Source organism: Amia ocellicauda, chromosome 7, assembly GCF_036373705.1.
Source record: "Amia ocellicauda isolate fAmiCal2 chromosome 7, fAmiCal2.hap1, whole genome shotgun sequence".
Classification (NCBI taxonomy): domain Eukaryota; kingdom Metazoa; phylum Chordata; class Actinopteri; order Amiiformes; family Amiidae; genus Amia; species Amia ocellicauda.
Window position 1 is genome coordinate 18,704,521 of NC_089856.1, and position 11,954 is coordinate 18,716,474.

Below are 11,954 nucleotides of genomic sequence, written 5' to 3' on the forward strand. Positions count from 1 at the left end.
TAAAGTGCTTTAAGAAAAAAATAAAAATAAGATTTTATCACTGATACTTTCAGAGTAGTCTGTAGGAGTAGTACATGAAAGCTGAAACAGACAGAAGCTAAACACTAACCCACCGAGAAAACACAGCATAAATATATACTAGGGCTGGATGCAGTCTCTTCTTGGTAAATCATACAGATAGGCTTACTTGTTTCTTGTTTTCTCATTCTATATGTTAACATTTCTGTATCCAGAAGTGCTCAGTGGTTGTGGTATATCACCTTATTGATATATTTACACACACAGTCATATAATATATTATATATATATATATTACTATGTCTCCTTTGTGCTGTGTCCATCTTGAAATAAACTAACCATGACATCTGCATAACACACACAAACCATTGCACAACCCCCCCCCCCCGCCCCCACCCCCCCACCACACACACACACATAGAGGATACTGTAGGACGCTGCATTGCTTATATCAGAATACAGCATATGAGTCCGCTATTGCTGGATTTCAAATGACAGACAGCTGACATCTCCGTTCAAGCTACCCAGTCCCTGTGGGCACGTGATCCTGGCCACTTTCACACCACTCTGATTCCACAAAGTGTTAAAGATATAACTTTTGGATTTGTATTATATATCATATGTGGAAAAGGCACTCCAACAGTGCTAAATAAAAGCATAAAGCACCAGTTTGTTATTTCTGAATTGGTTGTTTTCTGACAGCCTGGGACAGAGCTTTTATATAGGATGCACAAATTCAGTGATCAACTACTTCATCATTATACTATGGCAGCATTGTAAGCAGAGTTCTGAGCAACACAGACAGACAGACAGACAACTGGAATTTGGGAGTCTTTAGTCACGATAAGCAAAGTGGCTTCCTCCAAAGATCCTATGGGATCTCTCCCTGGGAACATAGTGTGAAGGCAGATCTTCAGTCATGTGGCACATGTACAAAAGCAGGAAAGGATGACTGCAGAGTATCCTCAGTTCAACTGCCCAACCTCATCTCCGGCACTGGTATCTTCCTCACAAACTCGCCTTCCTTCTCCTCCATGTCTGTCAACAAGGCTGTGCACATGTCACTGAAAAAATCTGGAAAAAACAATAGCAATTTAACAAAAAATAATGATCATAATATTAATAACAACAACAATAATGTCAGAGCAATGTAGGGCTAAGAATGTCTCTGTTTGGTGTGACAGACAGCGAGCAATAGTCACAGTGCATACCGAGCGGTTCATGGACAACAAAAAATGCAAAACCTCCTCTTTGCTTCAACCAGAGGAGTAACACAGATGACTACTTGTTTCAAATGAAAACAATAATATCCAGATTGCATCATGAATCAGGCACATCTTCAGATTGTGGTGTTGGCTAAAGGTTGAGGTTCTGGAAGCTGTTTGTTGTCATAAATTAGGTAGCCACCTTAACCCTCATCCCAGCTAAACTCTCAGAACATACACTGGAGTGCAGTACCAGAGCAACCATGTAAGGGAAAAATACATTAAACACTGGAGAACAGCCGCACACACCTATAACGGTGCTCCCTTTGGGGTCCGCCCTTTGCACATCGTCCTGGGGGCGGGATGAGAGTTCTCCATCATATTACTCTAATCCTGTCTTCCATACAGTGGGGGGAAAAAGTATTTGATCCCCTGCTGATTTTGTATGTTTGCCCACTGACAAATAAATGATCAGTCTATAATTTTAATGGTAAGTGTATTTTAACAGAGAGAGACAGAATAACAACAAAAAAATCCAGAAAAACGCATTTCAAAAAAGTTGATTTGCATGTTAATGAGGGAAATAAGTATTTGACCCCTTCGACTTAGTACTTGGTGGCAAAACCCTTGTTGGCAATCACAGAGGTCAGACGTTTCTTGTAGTTGGCCACCAGGTTTGCACACATCTCAGGAGGGATTTTGTCCCACTCCTCTTTGCAGATCCTCTCCAAGTCATTAAGGTTTCGAGGCTGACGTTTGGCAACTCAAACCTTCAGCTCCCTCCACAGATTTTCTATGGGATTAAGGTCTGGAGACTGGCTAGGCCACTCCAGGACCTTAATGTGCTTCTTCTTGAGCCACTCCTTTGTTGCCTTGGCTGTGTGTTTTGGGTCATTGTCATGCTGGAATACCCATTCACGACCCATTTTCAATGCCCTGGCTGAGGGAAGGAGGTTCTCACCCAAGATTTGATGGTACATGGCCCCGTCCATCGTCCCTTTGATGCGGTGCAGTTGTCCTGTCCCCTTAGCAGAAAAACACCCCCAAAGCATAAGGTTTCCACCTTCATGTTTGTCTGTGGGGATGGTGTTCTTGGGGTCATTCCTCCTCCTCCAAACACGGCGAGTTGAGTTGATGCCAAAGAGCTTGATTTTGGTCTCATCTGACCACAACACTTTCACCCAGTTCTCCTCTGAATCATTCAGATGTTCATTGGCAAACTTCAGATGGGCCTGTACATGTGCTTTCTTGAGCAGGGGGACCTTGCGGGTGCTGCAGGATTTCAGTCCTTCACGGCGTAGTGTGTTACCAATTGTTTTCTTGATGACTATGGTCCCAGCTGCCTTGAGATCATTAACAAGATCCTCCCGTGTAGTTCTGGGCTGATTCCTCACCGTTCTCATGATCACTGAAACTCCACGAGATGAGATCTTGCATGGAGCACCAGACCGAGGGAGACTGACAGTTATTGTTTCTTCCATTTGCGAATAATCGCACCAACTGTTGTCACCTTCTCACCAAGCTGCTTGGCGATGGTCTTGTAGCCCATTCCAGCCTTGTGTAGGTCTACAATCTGGTTCCTGACATCCTTGGACAACTCTTTGGTCTTGGCCATGGTGGAGAGTTTGGAATCTGATTGATTGATTGCTTCTGTGGACAGGTGTCTTTTATACAGGTAACGAGCTAATCTCAGCTCGTTACCTGTATAAAAGTCACCTGGGAGCCAGAAATCTTGCTGATTGATAGGGGATCAAATACTTATTTCCCTCATTAACATGCAAATCAATGTATAACTTTTTTGAAATGTGATTTTCTGGATTTTGTTGTTGTTATTCTGTCTCTCACTGTTAAAATACACCTACCATTAAAATTACAGACTGATCATTTCTTTGTCAGTGGGCAAACGTACAAAATCAGCAGGGGATCAAATACTTTTTTCCCTCACTGTGTGTGTGTGTATATATATATATATATATATACATACATATACATACATACACATACACACATATAGTGCACAGCTTCACATGGAAATCTGTCCCAGTTCTTGGTGGATAAATGCATCTTATCATCCAGATGTCATTGTACGAATATGCTGATCTAACTAGGAAAACTGCTTTGAAGTGCAGGCCCACTGAATGCGGAGCTTATGCTAATGCAGTAAAGGGATTTAGCAGATGTTCTGGCCTATCAAAACAGATCAAAACATGCAGCACATCCTGTAAAGTAATTTGTGCAGACAAACATTTTTCAGTATATAACACTGTTTTGAAACTGTAGCTTTTCAAAGGACAATCCTTCCTGACACTGACTGATGCTGTGTCTGTGTGTTTTCTTTCCATTGCCTATATTTATTTCAAAGGGGCAAAAACTAAATACATTAAAGAGGATAACATTTAGTAGTTAGTAGGATTGCCTTTGATAAAGGTGGTAGTAATTACTTTCCCCAGTAACAGAGACTGGTGTGGCAGCTCTTTCCTTTACATCTGTTAGATGACGTGCCATAAAGGTGGGCACACCTTTAGGTATTCCTTATAATTAATCTCCTTCATATTATATTCAGGAACTTTCTCAAAAATAAAAAGTGTATAACAATGTGTTTTGACACATCACTGTCTAGATAGAACATGCTACTGATGGTTTTGTTCCTTTGGAGTGAACACCTTGTTGCAACAATCATCAAAACAAGCAGGAACTAAAGACAGCTGCAGTACAGGCCTGGCAGAGCATCACCAGGGAAGAAAACCAGCATCTGGTGCCGTCTATGGGTTCCAGACTTCAGGCAGGATTTGCAACCAAGTACTGAAACTCACAATTTATGTTAGTTTGTCCACATACTTTTGAGCCCCTAAAATTGGGGGGGGACCACATATAAAAATGGGTATAATTCCTACACCGTTCACCCAATTTGGATGTAACTATCTCAATTGCCACTCAAATCAAAGACTACACTTAAAGCACATCTTGATTGTTTCCTTTCAAATTGATTGTAGTGTCGTACAGAGCCAAAATTATGACAATGGTGGGGGGTCTGGGGGTCCTCTCCCACAATTTCTGTAAAATTAAAAACCTGAAATGCATGATTTCACTTAGCTCAAAATCTCCATTAAATCAGGCAGATTTCAACTCAAACATGTCTTTGCTTCACAACCACATATCACTATCATATAAACCACATAATTCACATATCACAAAAATCACACATCACCCGACATTATGCAGTAAAACTAGATGCTTGTCAATCAAATAGATCTATTTCAGTGGAGCTCTGTAATTGAAACTGGTGAGGATGCAAATTATTTGATTTGTGCACCTGCTAGAAATATCCATCTTCATTGGAAATCAGCTGTTTCTGCTGCTGATATAGGAGTTTGTAGGTGAATGCAAATCACCTGTTGTGATGCCCAAATTAATCAATAACCTCTCCATACATAAGTTTGAGGTCTGGTGCGCCCGGCCCATAAAGTCTTTCTTCTGTCATAGTGGAGCGTAAATATGTTTTGAGTAGTTTTAGCACTGAATGATCGCTCCCCTGTTATTGTTATAACTGGTATGATATATAAACACATTACAAGTGACGTAACTCTGAAAAAGTCAATACAGAGTTTAGCCATTCTATTTTAAAGTATAATCCTAAATGGCTTAGCAGGTATAACATAGCACTCTGAGGTGCGTGGTTCGAATCCCGAGCGCCTGCATTTTTTGGTTCAAAATGCCCCCTGCCCCTAAATACACCACTGCTGATATTTATATCTAACTGTACATAACACTCAATTTGCACTCTAGCTGTACATATCCCTGATATTTATAATTCAAATGTACAACTATCCATTGCACATATCTTTACTTTGATCATTCTTGTTTTTATAATTGTGTTTTGTATATTAAATATTCTTCTTATATTTATTCCTTATGTTACTATAATACTGTCACGTTTACCTCGGGGGCACGGGAACAGGGGACCCAAATGCAGTGTGAGGTCGGACAGGCGTGGGTCGGGTACCGGCAGATCAGGGCAAACAAGGGTTGGGCGAAGACGTGGTTGTGGGAACAGGCGATGGTCAGGCGATCAGGCGAACAGAGCAGGCAAAGGCGAGACAGAGTCGTGGTTGTGAAGTCAGGCAGGAGATCAAGGGAACAGGGCTCGGGTCGACAAGGAGCGAGGAGACAAGGCTTGGAATCGCAGGCAGAGCTGACGAAACTTCGCCCCGAGTGAGGGCAGTGAGGGGTTTAAGAAGGGGAACAAGAACTGGGAAGGCAGGTGCAGGGCCAATGGAAACAGAGGTATGTATCAAGCGTGCACAAGGGTGAGAAGAAAATGAATGGAGTGATTGACAGGAGCTGGTAGAAGTTACAGGGAAACACAAGGTGATGGCGGCCTCTAGCGGTGAGAGAGGGTGAGTACGTGGGAACCGTGACTAATACATTTTGATACCTGGACCAAGACAAATTCCTGGTACATCTTTTACGTTGGTGAAGAAAGTTATCAGATTCTGAATTTTAATTATTTCCTCAAAAAACATACTACAAACAACACTCCTCCAAAAACCTTCAATATCTTCGTAACGGCACTCGGCACTCACTTTACAACAACCCAGGACAACCCCCAAAGTAAGGGAGCTTTCCTTCCTTATACAACCCGACACTCAACGCAAACCAATCATGTGGTTCTACAGAAAGCGAGGCCTCGTTTGTCATGCTTCTCTGAAAACGATACAAGCCTCGGAGCGGGGCTTCAGTGGAGACTGACCTGCGTGCTCGACGTGCGCATCGAGGCTTCGGTATCTAATGTAACATCACTAGTTGTACCCAACGCAGATGTTTTATGTCTGTGTGCTGAACATTGATTTCAACGACTCACGCAAGGTAAATGTTTTATATGAATCACAGTATAGTCCACGCTCTGTTAAAGTGTAATTGAAAATGTATGTTTAAATGTGTTTCTTTGGATTGTAGGAGCGTTTCTCTTTTTATTGTGTTTTAGACATTTTACACATTTTAATCGTCCTTAAAGGATTTTTAATAGTTTTATCGTGTCTTTTATTTATAAAACAATTTTATTGTTAGCTCATCTGGTTAGTGTTCTGTGGATCCGCTGTGCGTCTTTGCCTTGGCTGGGAGGTTGTTTGTTGGCCGGGGGTGTACGCTTTTGCACGGTGTCTGGGCTGGTGATTTAATTAGGTATATTTAATGTATGTATTTAAGTTTCACTTCACGTCTTATTACGTTGATTATTTCTAAATTTTCACTGTTTAAATTACACTTTTTATTTATCTTTCACTTTGTCTGCATGGATTATTTGGTTTTGCACTCCAGTCCACCCGTGATGTGGAGGCGCTCTCTCGGACTGCTGAATTGCCTTCGGGCAGGGCGGGGCTGCACGGTGGGCTGCAAAGCACTGACTGACTGACTCATGTTTTTATATCTTGGCGATTTATTTGTGAAATCCATTATACTCTGTTGTTCTGGTAAATAAGCCATGTTCAAACAAAGTTCCACCACTTTGCTGGACTAAATTTAATTGAAGGGACTTCTAATTAAAGCGTACTGCCATTTCCCAGGAGCCCCTCTTCACCTGTAATAACCAGAGGGTGGTGTAATTTGGCAGGACCCCAAGGGGGGCACTACACGACTACATATGTGTATGTACACTCACATAAAGGATTATTAGGAACACCATACTAATACTGTGTTTGACCCCCTTTCGCCTTCAGAACTGCCTTAATTCTACGTGGCATTGATTCAACAAGGTGCTGAAAGCATTCTTTAGAAATGTTGGCCCATATTGATAGGATAGCATCTTGCAGTTGATGGAGATTTGTGGGATGCACATCCAGGGCACGAAGCTCCTGTTCCACCACATCCCAAAGATGCTCTATTGGGTTGAGATCTGGTGACTGTGGGGGCCAGTTTAGTACAGTGAACTCATTGTCATGTTCAAGAAACCAATTTGAAATGATTCGACCTTTGTGACATGGTGCATTATCCTGCTGGAAGTAGCCATCAGAGGATGGGTACATGGTGGTCATAAAGGGATGGACATGGTCAGAAACAATGCTCAGGTAGGCCGTGGCATGTAAACGATGCCCAATTTGCACTAAAGGACCTAAAGTGTGCCAAGAAAACATCCCCCACACCATTACACCACCACCACCAGCCTGCACAGTGGTAACAAGGCATGATGGATCCATGTTCTCATTCTGTTTACGCCAAATTCTGACTCTACCATCTGAATGTCTCAACAGAAATCGAGACTCATCAGACCAGGCAACATTTTTCCAGTCTTCAACTGTCCAATTTTGGTGAGCTTGTGCAAATTGTAGCCTCTTTTTCCTATTTGTAGTGGAGATGAGTGGTACCCGGTGGGGTCTTCTGCTGTTGTAGCCCATCCGCCTCAAGGTTGTACGTGTTGTGGCTTCACAAATGCTTTGCTGCATACCTCGGTTGTAACGAGTGGTTATTTCAGTCAAAGTTGCTCTTCTATCAGCTTGAATCAGTCGGCCCATTCTCCTCTGACCTCTAGCATCAACAAGGCATTTTCGCCCACAGGACTGCCGCATACTGGATGTTTTTCCCTTTTCACACCATTCTTTGTAAACCCTAGAAATGGTTGTGCGTGAAAATCCCAGTAACTGAGCAGATTGTGAAATACTCAGACCGGCCCGACTGGCACCAACAACCATGCCACGCTCAAAATTGCTTAAATCACCTTTCTTTCCCATTCAGACATTCAGTTTGGAGTTCAGGAGATTGTCTTGACCAGGACCACACCCCTAAATGCATTGAAGCAACTGCCATGTGATTGGTTGGTTAGATAATTGCATTAATGAGAAATTGAACAGGTGTTCCTAATAATCCTTTAGGTGAGTGTATATGCATACATGTATACATTTGTAACCAAGGGAATGAGAGACGTCTTCCACTCAACATTAAATATTAATTTAATTGTTGCGTTATTGTTTGTTTGTATTTATTTTTTATTCATATATATGTGTATGTGTTTTTAATGTATACATATGTATACACACTTATGTTTCCTTTAACTCTCAGGGACTCACAATGTTGATGACTTTGACTATACGATCTGCACTGGAATTGCATATATATATTTTATTTTGTATATGTAATTTTTCTTTCTCCAGAAAAGCCACCACCATACATCAATACATTTGTCAGTCGGTTTATGTGTATACTGTATTTGTTACGAAAAAATTCATCTAGCTTAGATAACTGATTTATATTATTTTCACTTTTACTATGTCTACTCTATAATATAGCTTATTGCAATACAGTAGCTCTATTTTTTCCTTTCTTTTCATTGTTACTGTTTTATTTCACTTAACAACTACAACTTACTCTCTGATGACTATTACCAGTATATTTCCTTGATTGTGATTGTAGTTTTCACATAGAATTTAATGAGTTTTACTTTTATATGGGATACCTAAGTGCGGTCACAATGTGGGCTGCTCCTTGCAGATACACTATGATGACAGATGTATACAGTATGTCTGCTGTGAGGGTAAGCTGTCACTTCATCTGAGGTGATTTGTTTCAGAATTGAGGAATAATTCCTCTGCAGAATCTTCACAAATTTAACACAATCCATACATTGACAAAGCAGAGAGCACGACACCTTTGCCTTTAGGCATGAACACTTCCCCTGCTGACATTATTTTTATTGCAGTACTTGTGGTCTTTAAAAAGTAAAAGTTTCATTTCAAATTTCGAGTTTAATAAAATAATATGTATAAACAGTTCTATGTTGTAAAATATAATGTGTCAATAATTGTGCTATAGCCCTATTTTAAACACACACCCTGCTCCCCATCTCTCTCTCTCTCTCGAACACTTTCTCTTCCCTACCTGCATCTTTTTTTATTTTAAGGTCATCAGGCAACACCCAGTTACACAATTGTGCAATATGTCATTATTTTGTTACACGTTAATATACCAGCATCAAGTACAACAACAAAACTTACAGTGAGTGACTGTCCACAACAAATATTATGGTGTAATGCATGAGTATGTAACCCACCGCTGCTTTAAGGCTGCAAGGTGAGGTACTCGTCTAGGTCTGGGTCCGAAGGAGACTGGTAGGCTCGATCAAAATAAATAAACTACATCCACCCTAAGGAAGACTAATACAATATATTTTTGCAGGTTGCCTGATGTAAAGAGATAATTAATCAAATACGTACATTCTCATTTCATTAGATAATTTAATCAAATAAATAAATTCTCATTTCATTACTTCCTTTTTCCTACTTCTAAAACTCACATTTCACAAAAGGTTAATCACATTTCATTTAAACTGCTCAACGCATATATACAGATAAACCTACTGGCCAGTATGTAAAATAATAACAACAACAATTATAATGAGATCTTATTTAAAAAGTAAATAAAGTAGCAACAAAAATCCCTTTGAATTGTTCCTGAAAAATGTACCACAATTTAGCTGTGATGGTCAACCAGGCAATCGTCCATCCAGCGCTGTGATAATGACTGTAGGTGGTCAGCACGGAGTGGACAAGAAGACTAGAGGCATCGCTGTATAGTTCCAGTAGGAGGGGGTACACAAAAAAACAGTCTGCACAAAATGTGCAGAGTAATTTCACAACTATAGTATAACAGCTTTTCTTTTGTTAACTACTTACGTAAATCAGTCACACTAAACAAATAAATATGTAAACATATATATATATATAGCTTTAACTGCTCTGTGTATTATATATATATATATATATATATATATATATATATATATATATATATATATATATACCACATTGAAATATCAGTATCCACCTTTATGAATTAATAACACCAAGCTTATAACTTAATGCAAAGCGCTAGATCAGCTTTTAAACAAGACGCCATTTTACTGTATATGTGCACATTAGCTAGTAAAGCGCCGTTTGTTTTCTTCACTCTCAATTCAATAAAAAAGAACTCAAGTTTCATAAGGTATATAAAAACATCTCGACTGGTTTTGACATATGAATTACATCAAATAGTCTACATTGAACAATAACCAGATATTGTGGAGAACTTACCGAGATTCTTGTGTGTATGATTTATTATTGGTAGAAAACAAAGGGAAAAAATATATAATTCTAGCGAAATTAAAATACCACTTTTGTAGCTTTGTAACTTTAGTAGCTAGTTAAAATTAATATATTAATAACAATCATTTCTTCTCAGTGAATCAGCGACAGTCATGTTACTCACCACTCAAGTAGAGAAAAAAACTAAAATGGCTGATCAAAAAAAAAAACAACGCTGCGCGCTCAAGGGGTCACCAATAAATTCTAACTCCCCTCGAAAAGAGTTAAGGGATTCGTAATAAGGGACTATCTACAAAGTGTAAAAATAACCTGGGTTACATTTACATGCTGGTATTCCTCCCAATATGTAATACTGGAATATCTGGAACTCCATTGAATTCTCTTCTTGTCATGGCACTTTTGACTACTTTACTCCACCGTACTTCTGTAAGAGGCTGTACTCCTTCATTCACTCTGTTGACATGTATGATACATGTATAATGTGAATGTTTCTTGCATTGTTGTTTTTGTTTAGGTGAATCATGCTCACCCATGGGCGCAGCCATCTTTGCTCTGATCTAGCCCCTCTATGCGAAACTCGATCAATACAGCCCTCTGATTGGCTAGAGCGCACGCAGTGATTCTACCCATACGTTTTGAGAGTGATGAGTCAGTAAATATAGTTCAACGTTGTAGTCAGAACTAAAAAAAAAACAACTAAAATCTTAGAACTTTGAGATTCACTATTAAATAGTATTAACAGAATATTTTACAAGCGTTAGTTTTTGGACACCCGGTTACGGGAACGAACCGAAACAATTCAGCGTACAGCCTATGGACTATATATTGTATGCGGAGAAGGTTTATGGTCCAAACCTGTTTATTTTTGGAGTTGCCATGGCTACTCTATATTGGCCCCATTCGCATATGTCACCTTTCTATTACTATGTCCACTAATAAAAAACATACACAGGGAGGGAGACCGGTTAATTTGATCAGTTGGAATGTTAAGGGATTAAACCACCCAGTTAAAAGATTGTCCATTGATTTTAGCTCATCTTTATGCACCCAATTGGAATGATCACCACTTTATTTCTAACTTCATATTTTCCATACCTGATTTAGATTCCCACCACCTGCTTCTTGGGGGAGACATTAACGGTGTCCTTAATCCGTCTCTAGATCGCATATCTACAAAATCTGTCCAATTTTACTCTTCCCTTCAAGGTCATTTCAAACAGTTTAAAATATTTGGGAATCTTAGTCACCCGATCTCTTGGGGATCTTTTCAAATCTAACTTTAACTGTTTGCTAGAGCACATTAAACCGAATTTTACACGCTGGTCTAGTTTACATCTCGCTCTGATTAGTCACATAAATGCTGTACAAATGAATACTCTACCTAAATTGTTATATTTATTTCAATCCATTCCAATGTTTATCCCCAAGCATTTTTTCCTTACAATGGACCAGGTTATTTCTTCTTTTATTTGGGACAAAAAGATACTGTTATGTCCATGTCCTGACCTTGTTCCTAGTCTCTCCACCAGAGGTCAATGTCTCTCACCTTCTACCCTTTCTCAGCTTTCTGTTCTCCTGATCAGGGTTACTTCCGGTCAAGTGCTCTCCATTAATTTAGTAATTAGCACACCTGTTCCCAGTTACCTGGGCTCTGTATTTA

General features: G+C 39.8%; 1 long non-coding RNA gene across 1 annotated transcript; it reads right to left on the reverse strand.

Annotated features, from left to right (window-relative positions):
• Positions 1-428: 428 nt before the first annotated feature.
• Positions 429-10,494, reverse strand: LOC136753027 (uncharacterized). The gene is made up of 3 exons (XR_010817380.1): positions 10,283-10,494; positions 9,675-9,816; positions 429-1,092 (listed from the first exon to the last, which is right to left on the reverse strand). It is a non-coding gene; the product is annotated as an uncharacterized LOC136753027 (long non-coding RNA).
• Positions 10,495-11,954: the final 1,460 nt, after the last annotated feature.